We start from the raw sequence: 13,779 nt of genomic DNA on the forward strand, positions 1-13,779 counted from the left end.
GCCAAATTTGATTACCAATACAGAATAAATAGTACTACATAGGAGTAAATCACATTCTTCAGGACTGTGTCTCCTTTCATTTTATTACTTCACACTAGCATTATTGTGACACAGGCTATAAATCAGACCATAGCTATCTTTTTTTTTTTTTTCTGTTACTAGTTTTTTGGCTATTAAAATGATTAATCTGCTTGTTATTAATATAGCCACAGTTTTTCATTCTAGCCTATTCCCCAAACACTCATCTGTTCGCAGCACAAAAAGAATTAAGTATTTTATGCGCTAAGATTTAGGGATTGTTGTTGTGCCAGATGCTTGTACTGATGTCTCCCATTCTGGCAGTGAATTTCCACGTGGAGTTTTCCTGTCACGCTTGTTGCTGAGGAGCAAGCAACCTGTTAGTGGTGTAGTAATTCCTGAAATGTAGTAGTGCATTAAGCAGACCTCTCAGTCTACCTCCTACAAGAAAGAGGTGCAGGATGCTTGTGTGTTGTTCTGGCAGCAGGTATGCTGATATGGCTACACAAGTGGAAATTTTCCCAATATTAGATCTGATCTGGCTGAAGACATCTAAAATTGCTACAATAGCTCCCTTGGGGCTTTATAACCAAAAAATACTGTTAGAGAGACAAGAATATGTCTAACACTGCCAAACACTTGCCAGTTAAAGTTTGGATTGAGTTATCCACGTCCCCGTGGTATTTTCATTCTAAGGGGTCTTTAATTTAGGCTTGTGCAAAGCATACTCTTTTGAGAAGTGGTTATAAAAGTGATTTCATCTTCAAATTGAGATAATTTTATCTTTAAATTGAGCTGTTTCATCATGACTTGTCATCCTAGATATTTGAAGATGTTCTCCCCTGACTGGCTGAATCTTTGGAGGTGGTCTTGAAAAACCACTAGAGCTCTGAAGCGCTCAGGAAAGTATTGTCATTTCAGGAGTAGTGAATTATGAAAAGAATATAGGAATATTAAAGTATGCCTCCAAGGAGCATTATTTTGCAGAGATGCATATTAACCCTGAAGAAGCCGGAATACTTTTGTCAGCAAGAAGTAGCTTAGTTGACAACTACTGTGTTTATTAGCCTAAGCAGAAAGACAACTAGCAAAGCTATATCGCTTCTTATGCTCTTATGTTCATCTCTGCACAGAGCTATGCGCTTGTATGTATATCCTCAGGCAATTAAAAAAGTAATTTTTCAAGTTATGGAGTCTTTGTCAAAGGTATCACGACCAGAACACTGAGACTGGCCATGTCATTGGTTAGGTGAAAGGTTTATGTTAAATTTGCAGCCTTTAACATACATGGTATGATCTCAGCTGTCTCCCTTTAAGTACTTTTTACCAGGAATATACTTGAAGAGACTTCTGTTAAGTGATGTTCCACCCTACTTCCAATATATTGAGTGCATTACACTCACTAACTACAAAGTTCTGTCATCACCCACAGTCACTGACACAAAATCACTGTGAGTGAGGCGTGGTCCTATTTATAAAGGGTGGAAATCAGGTCATTGTCTCTCTTGTTTACTGATCTGTTTAAACTTTGGTTTCCATGAAGACTCATGCTTGAGATTTTGAAATTTGCTTTTTATTAGCTTTCTTTTTTTTTCATGCTTGTCTGATGGAAAAAAAGCAAAAGCAAAAAGCAAAAAGCACAAAAAAAAAATACACCTGAACTCTGACTTTAGCTGACTTTGACTTTTGGGGTTGTTCGAGCTTGTAGTCCTGCCACTGTGAACCAACTGTTCTTGAAACTGAAAAGTGACATTTTTACGTGACCCGTTGTGAACCCAGCTGATTCTGTTTCTTCCCACTTTAGAGCTATCTATAGATAGTGCTAAGGGTTGCCTCTGCTTCCCTTTTTAGCCTTGCCTGCAGCATAATCCTTATCTTCTATGGTGAATCACCTCTGTGCATCAATCATTGCCCCTGTTTCACTCATCTCCTTTTGGATTTCGCTTCCCTGTGGTGATAAAGTTTAGAAGACACTCTGTTCCCTTTCTTTAGTAGGAATACCTGCTTCAATCTCTTGAAGGAAGGTAATGATGTTTACAAATAACGCTAGAGGTACATGTCAGTCCATCTTGAAACGTTTGTTAAATTTGCTTGTTGGAAACTGTGTCCCACTGGGCTCACATGAGAAGTATGTGTTAGGCAAGGTTTAGAGATAAAGAAATGCTAGCAAAATCAGAATACTTCTGTTTTGGTTCAAATGAATCTGTATGTTACATAAAATGAACTATAAAAAAACAGGAACAGAAACTGGCCTATGTATTTACACCACAAACAATGAATCAGTTAAATATTTCTGGCATAACAAAAAGGAACATGATGAGAATCTGTTGTCCTAAGGGGAACAGAACACATGTATTGTGATTGTTTTTAACATTTTCTGCCACCATTCCACTATTTATGGTTTTGATTTGGATGACCTTACTCTGGCAGTGTATTTCTGTCAGACATCACAGCCTACAGAAAATATTTTATATGTCTGAAGACTCTGGCAACTGTTCTAATTTGAGAGACTGGACATTTTGGTATTTCTTTCTTGCTATAGGTCATCATCTATAAATTAGCACTTGGTTGTTTTTCTTTGAGATGTGGGAGGGATGGTATGTCAATATAATGTTGAGAACTCAAGGAACAGACAGCACAAGTAATGTAATGATTGAGCTACACTCAGTTACTAAAATAGTCATTGCAATGTGTAATGCATTTGCTAGTCCAAAATGAAAAGCTAGATCACTCATTCCTTGAATACCTGTTTTGGGGAGGAATAACTTTTTCACAGAAATCACTTCTAAGTGTTGATAAGTGTCCTGTTTGTTCTTTTCAGTGGAACGGAATGGTATGGAATCAGCCATTTTTCTTCAAGTTTTACACCTGGAAAAAAAAAAAAAAGTGTAAAAGCAAGGATTGGAGTTCTTTAGAAAGGAGGCAAGGTACCTGTAAGCAGGAAAAGTACTTTGTGCTCTGATAAGCACATCTGCTGGTGTGTGTGTGTGTACTGTTCACATATACAAGTGGGCAGCTTCCACAAGGGGGTGTCTGAATGCCCTTCTTAGTAAAGGGAGCCCTGAAACCACCGCGAAATTGCATTTCTGTTCCTTATATATATATACGGAACCGTTGGCTAAGGTTCACTTTGGAATGGTCCCTAAGAAAATTTGTTGTTTCATCGTAGTAGGAATTACTGACGTATGTATGTAATATGTAATATCAAATAACTGCAGCAGTTGCAAGGCTTTTTTTTTTTTTTTTGGCGTATTAACTTTCACATGGAAAGTGAAAGCCTGATTATCTTTGAGCAACCTTAAGCAATAGTAGCTGTAGGAAACAAAGAATGAAATCAGTGATGTAAAAACCAATGGGCTATATTGAATAAGAAATGAGCTGGTAGATTTTCTTCTTATTGCAAGGTACACCACTGATATAAATGGACTTATATTTGCATATAATGATAATCAAAGAGGGAAGATATTTGTATTTATCTCCATTTTATATAGTCTTTCGACATTATGAGCTGTTCTCCCTCTTAAAGAAGTTGTGTAAGGATGGAGTTCTTTATGAAGAACAATCACCAAATCCACAAACTACTTTTTAATCTATGTTGATCCTGGCAGCAGTCTTTGGCAAAACTTAAAGCAACAGTGGTGTCTTAGAGAAGATTAGCGTGATTTCTTATAATGTAGCAGGGTAAGAAAATGATTCAGTTGAGTAAAACTTGAGATAAAAAATTTCTAAATAGAGATAGCCATGCAGGAATGCAAATTCCAAGTCTTAAGAATACACACATGCAATTAGAGCAGCACTGCAGGTTTTTATGTCAACGTATTAGTGAATACAAACTGAGAAACATCAAAGAACTGTTAAAGAGATTTTAAGTGGTGATCTTGGTCGCTTGTGTATGATATGACGTTGGGAAACTGCAAATAAATTCAGAAAGGAGGAGGATGATTTAGCCTTGGGAGACCAGCTGGATCTGAACACTGGGAGAGAGGAGAGTGAAAAGCTTGCCTCTTAGTGGCTGGAGGGAGGAATAAGTGGCATTCTTCTGATTCTTTTAGACTCGGCATGAAGAGAGAATCAAATCTGACCATGTGGTTCTGGTTGATAAGGAATGCAATAGTTATCAAGACAGAAGGAAGCTTTAGAATAAACATTCCTTTTTTCCACTCCCCTTCCCTTTTCTTCCATTGTTCTCCTCTCAAATACCACTTTATTTACTTTTGCTACCTCTGAAATTGTTTTCTTCATTCATTTACTTCTTTTCCTAATCCCATATTTCATACAATCTGTCAAGGCTGCTTAGTCCCTAGAGACTTGATAGGCATTTCAGATGAGACTCTACTGTTTACATGTATTTTTGCTGATACGAGTTCCTTTAGGTACTTACTGAGTACGATACATGCTTTTGTTATTTTATCCATTATGTTCTGTAACTTTTTTTTTCTTCTCTTCTCATGCCTTAGTTATACCCTTTCTAAAACGTAGACTACAGTAAATATGAGTGAGAACAGTGCCTTAATCTATTTTAAAAGTTATATTAAAAACCTGTGATTCCTTGCATATATTTGCAAAGGTTTATATTTACAAACCAGCTTAGCATGCTAATTTACTACTAAGGTTCGTTGTTCCCATTGTTTCATTATCCTGGCTTGGGGACCAGGCACTTGTCTAGTTTATTCATCTGTTGTTCCATGTCCCGTTAGTGAATTTGTAATCCTAGCAAAGGCTATCAAGTGGGCCAAAAAATAAACTAGGTTTGTCTTCATGAAGTAGTAAAGAAGAACAACTTTACGATACCTTTTTCACCTAAAAGACTGCTAAATGTAATGATCTGCTTATAGTGCATAGCTGTGTTTACTTCCAGACATGCTGAAGTTTACCTAGGGGAACGTCAGCAGCTCTGGATGACAGCTGTTTGTCTCTGTGCTTTAAAGGTAAATAAACTGACGTAGGGTGAGCAATTACCTTACATAACTTGATCATGAATTTTGAATTTCTATGAGGAATATAGAAACCCCTGTAGGGTTTGAAGGCTCTCAGGGTAATAGTGATTCTCTGACCATTTTCAGAATGGTAGTGGGAAATGCTGGAGAATTGGTATTACTATTATTGGTGAGACAGGTTGATAAATTTTGCATTTTTTGGCCAGGCATAATACTTGAAGTTAACTTCCATGTGTTACCATTTTCATTCTTAGGATTACTTGCAGGCTGGGAAGAAGCAGCAAGCTTGTGAGAAAAAATATTTCCAGGGCAGTTTTCTTCCAGTATACTTCATAATCACTCAGTGGTTTAAGATATGCATTTCAGTATAGGATGGCTAGGTGGCACCTGGAGCTGTCCAGAATTTTTTGTTACAGCTGCAGCGGTGCTGCTTTATATTCTTATACCTGTCAGTAGCAAAAAAACAGAAAGCAGGCAATTCAAATCACTGGAATTAAAAAAAAAAAAAAAAAAAAAAAAGGGAAAAAAAAAAAAAAGCATCTTAATTGTTAGAGTCATGTTTGTAGTCCAGTCTGTTAACATAATGTTTTCATACCTGTGGCTAGAAGAAGCTTGCTGGTAACAGGGGGAATCTCGTAGTGGTCTTACCATTCTTCTCAGCCACATGTTACTCTCATGTCTTCTTGTGTTGTCCTAATGCTCAGGCTTTGACGTGATAGCATCCTGAATCCTAGATATTAGTATATTTTCTGGGAAAAAAAAAATAAAAAGACTGAAGTGCATTTTTGACTGTCTAAGCAGAGAAAAGGTCTAGAGATGAAGTGGGCACTGGAGGTAGTGGCAGAGATGTATGGCCATGGAATCATCGAATATCCGAGTTGGAAGGAACCCGCAAGGATCATCGAGTCCAAGTCCTTGGTAACCAAAGGACCACCCAAAAATAATAATAATAGTAATAAAAATCAAAAAGGGTAAAGACAGGAAGTTCAGAAAACAGAGGTGAAACGTGTAAGTGAAATTCAAAGAGGAGATGAAATATGATGACTGGCAGGCAAAGCAAACGATAATTCCAGAAACCCGGATACACTGGAGAGCAAGACAAGGATTTCAGGAAGGAGAAGGAGGCAGTGAGATGGAATAATTTTTACCAATGTGATGGAGAGCAATTAATGCCTTAGTGATTTTTTTTTATAAGAGCCTGTATTCCTGAGCAGTCTGGCCCTTGGAAATCGGTTTGTGCTGTAGGTTGTGCTGATTATTCCTAGAGATTTGCTGAGGCAGGAGTAGGAAAATATTTTTTAGCACCAGTCAGTCCTGCAAATAAGTGTTATAGCACCACCATGTAATTAATGCCAAATGTGTCATCATGCCTTAGTCATTGAAAGGAATTTAGGAGGGATGCCTGCTTTCTCAGTGAATGCTGAGGAGAACAGTTAAATTATGTTAACAATAACTCCTCCTTCAATATTGTGACAAAGGGAATAGAATATATATTAAACCTGACTCCAAAAAAAAAAAAAAAAAAAAAAAAGAAAAAGAAAAAGAAAGTCATTTGCAGTGGTTTGAGTTCTTTGTTGTATGATCAAGTGAAAAACAAGTTCTGCCAAGTAGCTAGCAATGCAGATATTCACCATGCCATTGTCTTCAGCTGGGAGTTTGTTTGGTGGTGGCTATGGGGCTATGGGCAAATGTTTCCCTTCATTGTTAATAGCAGGGCAGCTCCTGGTGGGAGCTCCACTGTAGGGAAACCTTCTTTGACTGAATATATTTACTCTGTCTTTTAGACCCGCTCTAAGGTAGTGAAGTACGTGCACAGCCTTATGTCAGTTTGCACAAGCTTTGTCTTCCTGGAAATGTCTGAGGTGGTAACGTAAAAGGGCTGTGCTGTGTGGAGATTTTTGTTTCAGATCACACATCATCTTTAGACCTAAAAAGTAAGCCTATTTATTAATCCTGCATCCCTCCAAGCTGTTCTCCCTCAAAGTGATGACTCAGTCATTGCACTCAATGATTCTTAGAAACTGCAGCAACGTATAATCAATGTGTTGCATTTTCTTTGTTGTGCTTATTGCTGTAAATGTGACATTTTATTCTGTGAAAGCACCTGGAGTCTGAGGCTGGACTGACCTAGCTGGTGGGCTCATGCAATGAATTTATCCTAGCCAAATGAGAAGTGAACATATCTTTAAAGCTTTTCTCCTTGCAAGGTTATAGAATAAATGTTTGTTTCAAGTCTCCAAAAAGCAGAACTGAGGGGGTTCGTGCAATTTCTGTGTGTACTTTTCAGTTCATTCATTTATCTGTAAATCTGTTGACACAGAATTCCTATGTTACTGTTACATTAAGTCAATTTTTATGCAGAGTTAGGTTTTTTGTACTTATGAGTACATCATCTGTCTTTTCTTCTTGTGGAAAAAAATAATAATTCTTAAGGAGTCATTTTATGAGACCTGGGCATTCTGAAAAGTAAGACCAAAACCAGAAGACATGCAGACTCTGAATCGTATTGGTTTTCTTTCTGTTTTTCTATTTAAATTTTCACTTTTATGTCAAAATCAAACATGCTCAAAGTTGCAGAGGAAGGGAATATAAATAATGTAATTAGCCTTTTTAAGGTTTGTTTAAAAATGTTGTCATCAATGACCCTTTGATTAGTATGCACACTGAACAAACTAAGAATTTGAAAACCCACAATCTTGTTAATTTTTGGTAAAACTAAGTGGCTGAGCTGTCTCTGGAGTAATTCACTAACAGGCCTCTCTGTTTTGCAGATAATTTTACTCCAGGATTGTTCAACATCCTAAACTGCTTTTTAGTAACAGTAAACTAAGTTTAGTGCAAGCAATATCTCCTGTTAAATCATCCAGGTATACTAATGTAGATATTTTGTTCATTGTTGTGTTTTTTTTTTTTCATGTAAGGGAATGATCGTGTAGTGGTTCATCCACTAGTTGTGTAATATCTATCAACTAGTACCACTCCTACACGTACCTTCTTTATTTTTCTTCCAGATTCTGGAATAATATTACTCTGGACTAACTGATTTATGATCTAGACGGTTATCCTGCTGGTGTCTGTAATTGTACAAAATCCAGCTGACACAGGTGGAGGAGTGATAGGCCAGCAAATTGTACTGTGCAGCTGCGAGAGAGCCATGTGGGAGAGGAAGTGACAGGAGATGATCCGGTACAGGTTTTGGAATCGTGATCAAATATCTGGGAAGTGCCATTAGGTGATGATACAGAGTCAGAGAACAACGGGGTTTTAGAGAGTTATCTGCATTAGTGCTTTGGCTTGAAGATGTAACATGGTTTTGAAGCAAATCCCGGTGCATTGGATTGATTTGCAGAATAGTTTTGGCATATGTGAGCTAGGCTGTTCTTGGAGAAAACTAAACAAGAGGCTTCACAGTGGGTTTGCACCGCGTTTGCTTGAAGCCCTGATGGGGACATTGCAGACTGTACCATTGACTGGTCCTTTTTGTAAAACCACGTGTGGGAGATATTTCATCTTGGGACCAGACCAAATATAATCCAAAGTGAAATCCTAGAAAAACAGGTTGTGGAGGCATAAAGGCCTGAGAACAAATTGTTTTGCTCTACTGATCCATTCCTATTGTGCTTGTATTACTTGCTAATGTGGACATAACATCTGTTGACAAACTGGCAATTCTTCAATTCTATTTTTATGTTTTATTCTGAGTATTACTCCAAACCTCTGTTTTAGTGCTTTCTGGTAGCAAAGCAACAGCTACATCTGTTTCTGCAGACCAGATTAACCACGCACTTTCTCTTTAGCAGGAAGTCTCCAGCAGAAAGATTTTTGAGTCCTCCACCCAACCATAGATCGGGAAAGGACACACCAAACCTGCCCTAAATTCCCGGACTTAAGTGTTTGGAAATTTCACTCTTGGAAAGATTAACAGCACAAAGACACAATGGAACCATGTCATCCTCGCGATTCCCATACGTATCACTCATTCCCGTGCTCATCATTCCATTTTCCGTCACATTTAAGGGAACAAAATACTGCTAGGCAGAAATCAGTCTGTCTGCACAGGAGCTATTTAAAGCTGCGTTTAGAATAGCACACGCTTTTTCCTGAAATGTGCTCAAAGATGATTGTTCATATGACAGAGTGGTGTGTGTACACGTCATTTCTGATGGAGCTTTCAGGGTTCATAGAAAACAGGAGCTGCTCAGGAGCTAGCAATTACTAAAATGGTCACTATGCCATCATTTGAACATTTAAAACTTTGGTGTATATAACAGGAAATGCTTAAATCTGGGAAAAGCAGCAGGCAGTTAGAGCTTTTGTATCTGGGAAGGATTTCCTTATTTTATATGTGCTTGTAAGCATGGCATACATTGTACTGAAACATGTGGGGCAGTTGTAATGATTTGCATGTCTGAGAATTTTCCTCAGTGACAAAAATAGAAGGAATTTTATTTTTAAAACTTTGGTAAAGTGGTACCTAATCTGAATGCAGGGGCAGCTTCTATTTCTACCCACCGCATTCATGTCTGTTAAACTGTAACATTCCCCAGCCAGATGTGTAACACTGCTTCTGCTTTTCAAGGCCAAATAAATCATAAAGGGAGGGCATAATAACTGGGTCTTAAGAGGATAGCTTTCTTTCTTTCTTTCAAAGAAAATGAATGATTATTTCTAATCTTAATCACAAAATTAATCTGGGTGTAGGATCTGTTTGCATCAGAACAACACTGGTGTGAGCAGTTCTAACTTAAATTTTATTTCCTTCTGAGATTACTAATTGAAATACTTGAGGATATGCTATCTATTTTCATTAAAACTAGTTGTCATTTCTAGTTTTAATGAAATATAATGAAACATAACTAGTTTTAATGAAAATAGTTGCAGAAACAAGTCTGAGAACACATGCTATTTGCCATCTGCTATCTTCTCTTCTAGTACAGCCTTGAACTCATGGCTCACAGCTATTTTCTAGTAGTGCTATACATTTATTAAGATTTTACCTTTTTTCTCTGGCTGCTCCAGAAGAAAACCGAACAGGCCAAACCCTTCTGGGTGACAGACAACAGCAAGATGAAGAAAAGGGAATGTCTGAAATGAATGCCCTGGACTGGGGAAATCAACAGATTGCCCAGAATCACACCTGAGCCAAAAACACATCATGGGACAACAGAAGGTCTGAAACTCTGGTGCAGTTGAGTTTTACTTGGGAGACTTTTATTTATTTATTTTTAGTTCAGTTCTCATACGCATATTGTAAGAAACTTATGTTAATGAGGATTGCTGTGGAAAAGCAATGGCCTCCAGAACCATCTGTTTCTCTGTTTGCCATCTTTGTAGAAAGTGAAATTGAACTTATGTATTCAGAAAAAAAAAAAAGAAAGATATTTCATTACTCACTGATACAAGTACTTCTAGCCTTTAAAACCTGCTTCATTGTGGTTTTAGGTTAATTTCAACAAGAAACCAATTTACTTATTGATTAAAGACATTTATAAAGCAGGATTTCTTTGAGTTTTGCCATCTTGGACCCTAACATCTCATACAGCATGATGCTTGTAACAAGTATAGAATGGAAGTAAATTAGTAATTTGAATTTCAAGGCCATTAGTTTGTTTTCTTCTTAGGCACCTGTTGTTCCTTGGCACTGCTGGTCCCACCAAGCCAGAACACAAGTTTAAAGAGATTTGAGATTTCTTTAAAAAGAAATCTAAGAAGCCTAACCATTGTGTAACGATGTACACATGGTGATGGAAGACGTGATGCTACTGTGAAAATAATTAGTTCTTTTAGTCCTCTCATAATTAGGTTTGCAGCCTTCAGGGAAAAGCTATGGTAAGAAAATAGAGAAGTGTTTCTAGAAGAAGGAGGAAAAAAAAAAACAACCTTGAAACTCTTTCAAAAATATGGACACAGGAAAAATAACCATTAAATTATGAACTTAATTAATATCTAAATATAAATGCTAACCTGGCCTCTATCTACAGTCTAAAAACTCACTTTCCCATATTTTGCGTGCTGATAAGAACTGGAGGCCATTGAGGCAGCTGCTAGACAGTTTGCCGAGTGGAGCATAAAGCTACCAAACACGCCACCCTCACTTCCATGATGTCCTTCCATGTGGAAGCAAAAAACCTGCTCAGTAAAAATCACATCATAATGATGTCCAACTTACACACCTAAAGCTGGACATAGAAAGATGAGAAGGCCCAGTAGTTCTCTTACAGGGGTTCCTGTTCACACAGATCTGTTTCAGAGGATTTGAGCAAGCCAAGGAAAGACTGATTAGCCCAGGGTGTGGTGCAGAGCACTAAGGCTTGCGTGGTTCCAGCAGACCAGGGTCAGCAGCCTTGCAAGCTTGCCAGGCAGTATTTTCCTTTCCCAAATTAGTAGTTGAGTGTGCCAGTAGAAGGTTTCCTGGTTAATTCTGAACTGTAAATTGAGGGAGAGCCAGGTGCCCTGCCTTCCTCCAGCGCCAGAGAGTTATCAGTAAGCCCGTAGTACGGCACTGCCATCAGCTCAGCAGGAGCGCTGAACCCCCGGTTGCCATACGAGGAATGTGTCAGCCGCTCTTTGTATTCCCCTATTCCAGAAGTCAAACTTCTATTGCAGCATCTGGGTTTACACAGAAAGTTTTGCTTTTCTGAAATCTAGCTGATTTAAAAACCAATAATGCTGTGGGTAGGCGTAATACCATGAAGGGTACATGTATGCCGTAGCCAAAAGTACTTTCTCACTTTGAGCCATCCTTCAAGTACAAAAAAAGCAGCAAGTTAATTCTGATACTCCTCTACTCTTGGATTGAGACACCAGCAAAGTTTCTTTTTCAGTTCTTCATATTTATAAGTCATTCAGTATTCATGTGACAGAAATTCTCAGCCCAGTCGCTGTCAGACACTCGTATTTGTTTTGTACGTGCATAAAATGACGGCTCACAGCGTTTGGGGGTATGGAATAAATGTTACGTGTTGCATTGCTGTAGTCTGCTTCTAATATTAGAACAGAATGAGCAGCTCACTTCCTGGAGGCATCGGCAAGCTTTATTTGCAAATTTTTTCAGTGGTATCAGACGTGGAATAAATTATCATAAATTGCTTGTGATTAAATGTAAAGTACCAGGGTGATTTGCAATAGTTAATCCTTTAATTTCTGGGGTCTGTGAAGAGCAAATTAAGCTGAAGACTGATACATGACTGGTTTTCATTAAAACTCATGCTCTTATATTATAGTATTGTTTTGTTTAATTATGGAACATACTTTCAGAAATTATAAGCTATAGGAATAAGGCAGTTAGCAATGTATACTGAACTCTAACTGCTGTTATTCTGTATAAGCCACAAGTAGCAAAAATAACATTAGAAACGTAAAGACTTCTTCAGCATTTCATAATATACTCTTACTTTGTGCTAATATATTGCATGGCTATGGCCAGGAACAGAATTTCCCCCTAAATTCTGCTGAAAGGCAATCTACTTACATACATTTTGATATCAGTAAAGTTCTATGTGGGGATACAGTTTGCTTTCTCTTTAACTAAAATAGATGAATTTCTGGCATCTGGAAGGATTTCCTGAGATAAATGTGAATTTATGTCCAAAAAAAAAAAAAAAGGGGGGGGGGGGTGAATCAATCACCGACCTGAAGTTATATTTTGTTAGCATGCAGAAGGCATTACTCTCTTTTCTGGGAACCTGTTCTCCTTTAATACTTTTAAAAAGCACTGTTGCTTGCAGATAAGTCCTTCTGTAACGTTAATAACAATAATATGATTTTATCTGAAAATGGCTCACTGGAACTGTTATGGGTTATATGGCATAGAGTGAGACACAAAAGAGACCAGCACAAGCTATACAGAGCGGCAGTTATGTGCTGTGGTGTTCTTGGGCAGGCACTGGTTTATTCAGATGTCAGAACATCTATTTCATAATAATAATAATAATTATTATTATTATTATTATTATTATTATTTTAGCTGTCTTTCACTTCCAAATATCATGAAATAGCAATAGTTCCTCTTTGGCCATCTCTGCATTGTAGTCGTTGCTTGTTTTGGGGGAGAGACAGCTGAACAAAGTAGGAGAAGAACCAGAGAATAGCTGCTCAGTGATGTACTACTCTAAACTGTCCTTGTTTTAATAAATAGGGCTATTTTGTGCTCTCTTCTTGCTACTGAGAAGTGAAACCCTGAAGTAATCCCTCTGCAGTTTATTTAAAATAAATTCACTTCATCGTTACCGCTTGCAATGCTGAAACGTGAGTTAAAGATGAACAAAAAGAGAAAGCATAGAAAAGTAAATGAGCTTAGTTTCTCATTTTGTTCTTTCTCCTCCTCCTCCTTTTATCTATCTACCAAAGGAGCAGTCCCCTGTGGTGTTTGGGATGTAAATGCAGCCGTGTCTTGAGATTTGGACAAGAGGTGCTATCAAGATAATATTCTTCAGGGCCAGAGCAGGGAGTTCTGAATTGCTGGCAAGTTTGCTGTCCAGTCCTGTTGGCTAACTGTGTTTTTGATTTCCCATAGTCCCTGGAGAGACTCTGTTTAATGCATTACCTATATGGCTACGAGAGTTTGGAGCTAAACCTCTAAGCATGTGGTTCTATGAGGCACAAGGTGAGCTGATCTGGTAGTTCACTGCTGCTGGAAGGGGCTGGTCTTGTTCCTTTGCTCCCAGCTAACCGCACCCGGCACTTACCCTGCACCTTGACAGACTCCTCTGTGAGCCACTTTAACATGTTCAGCCAGCATGAAAAGGGCAGGATTTTCTTGAGTTACTAAACTGAATTGTTTCATGCAAATATTTGATTAGTGCCATGTTTGGTGCAAGGGGCA

The sequence above is a fragment of the Cygnus olor genome, chromosome 11 (assembly GCF_009769625.2).
Source record: "Cygnus olor isolate bCygOlo1 chromosome 11, bCygOlo1.pri.v2, whole genome shotgun sequence".
NCBI lineage: Eukaryota > Metazoa > Chordata > Aves > Anseriformes > Anatidae > Cygnus > Cygnus olor.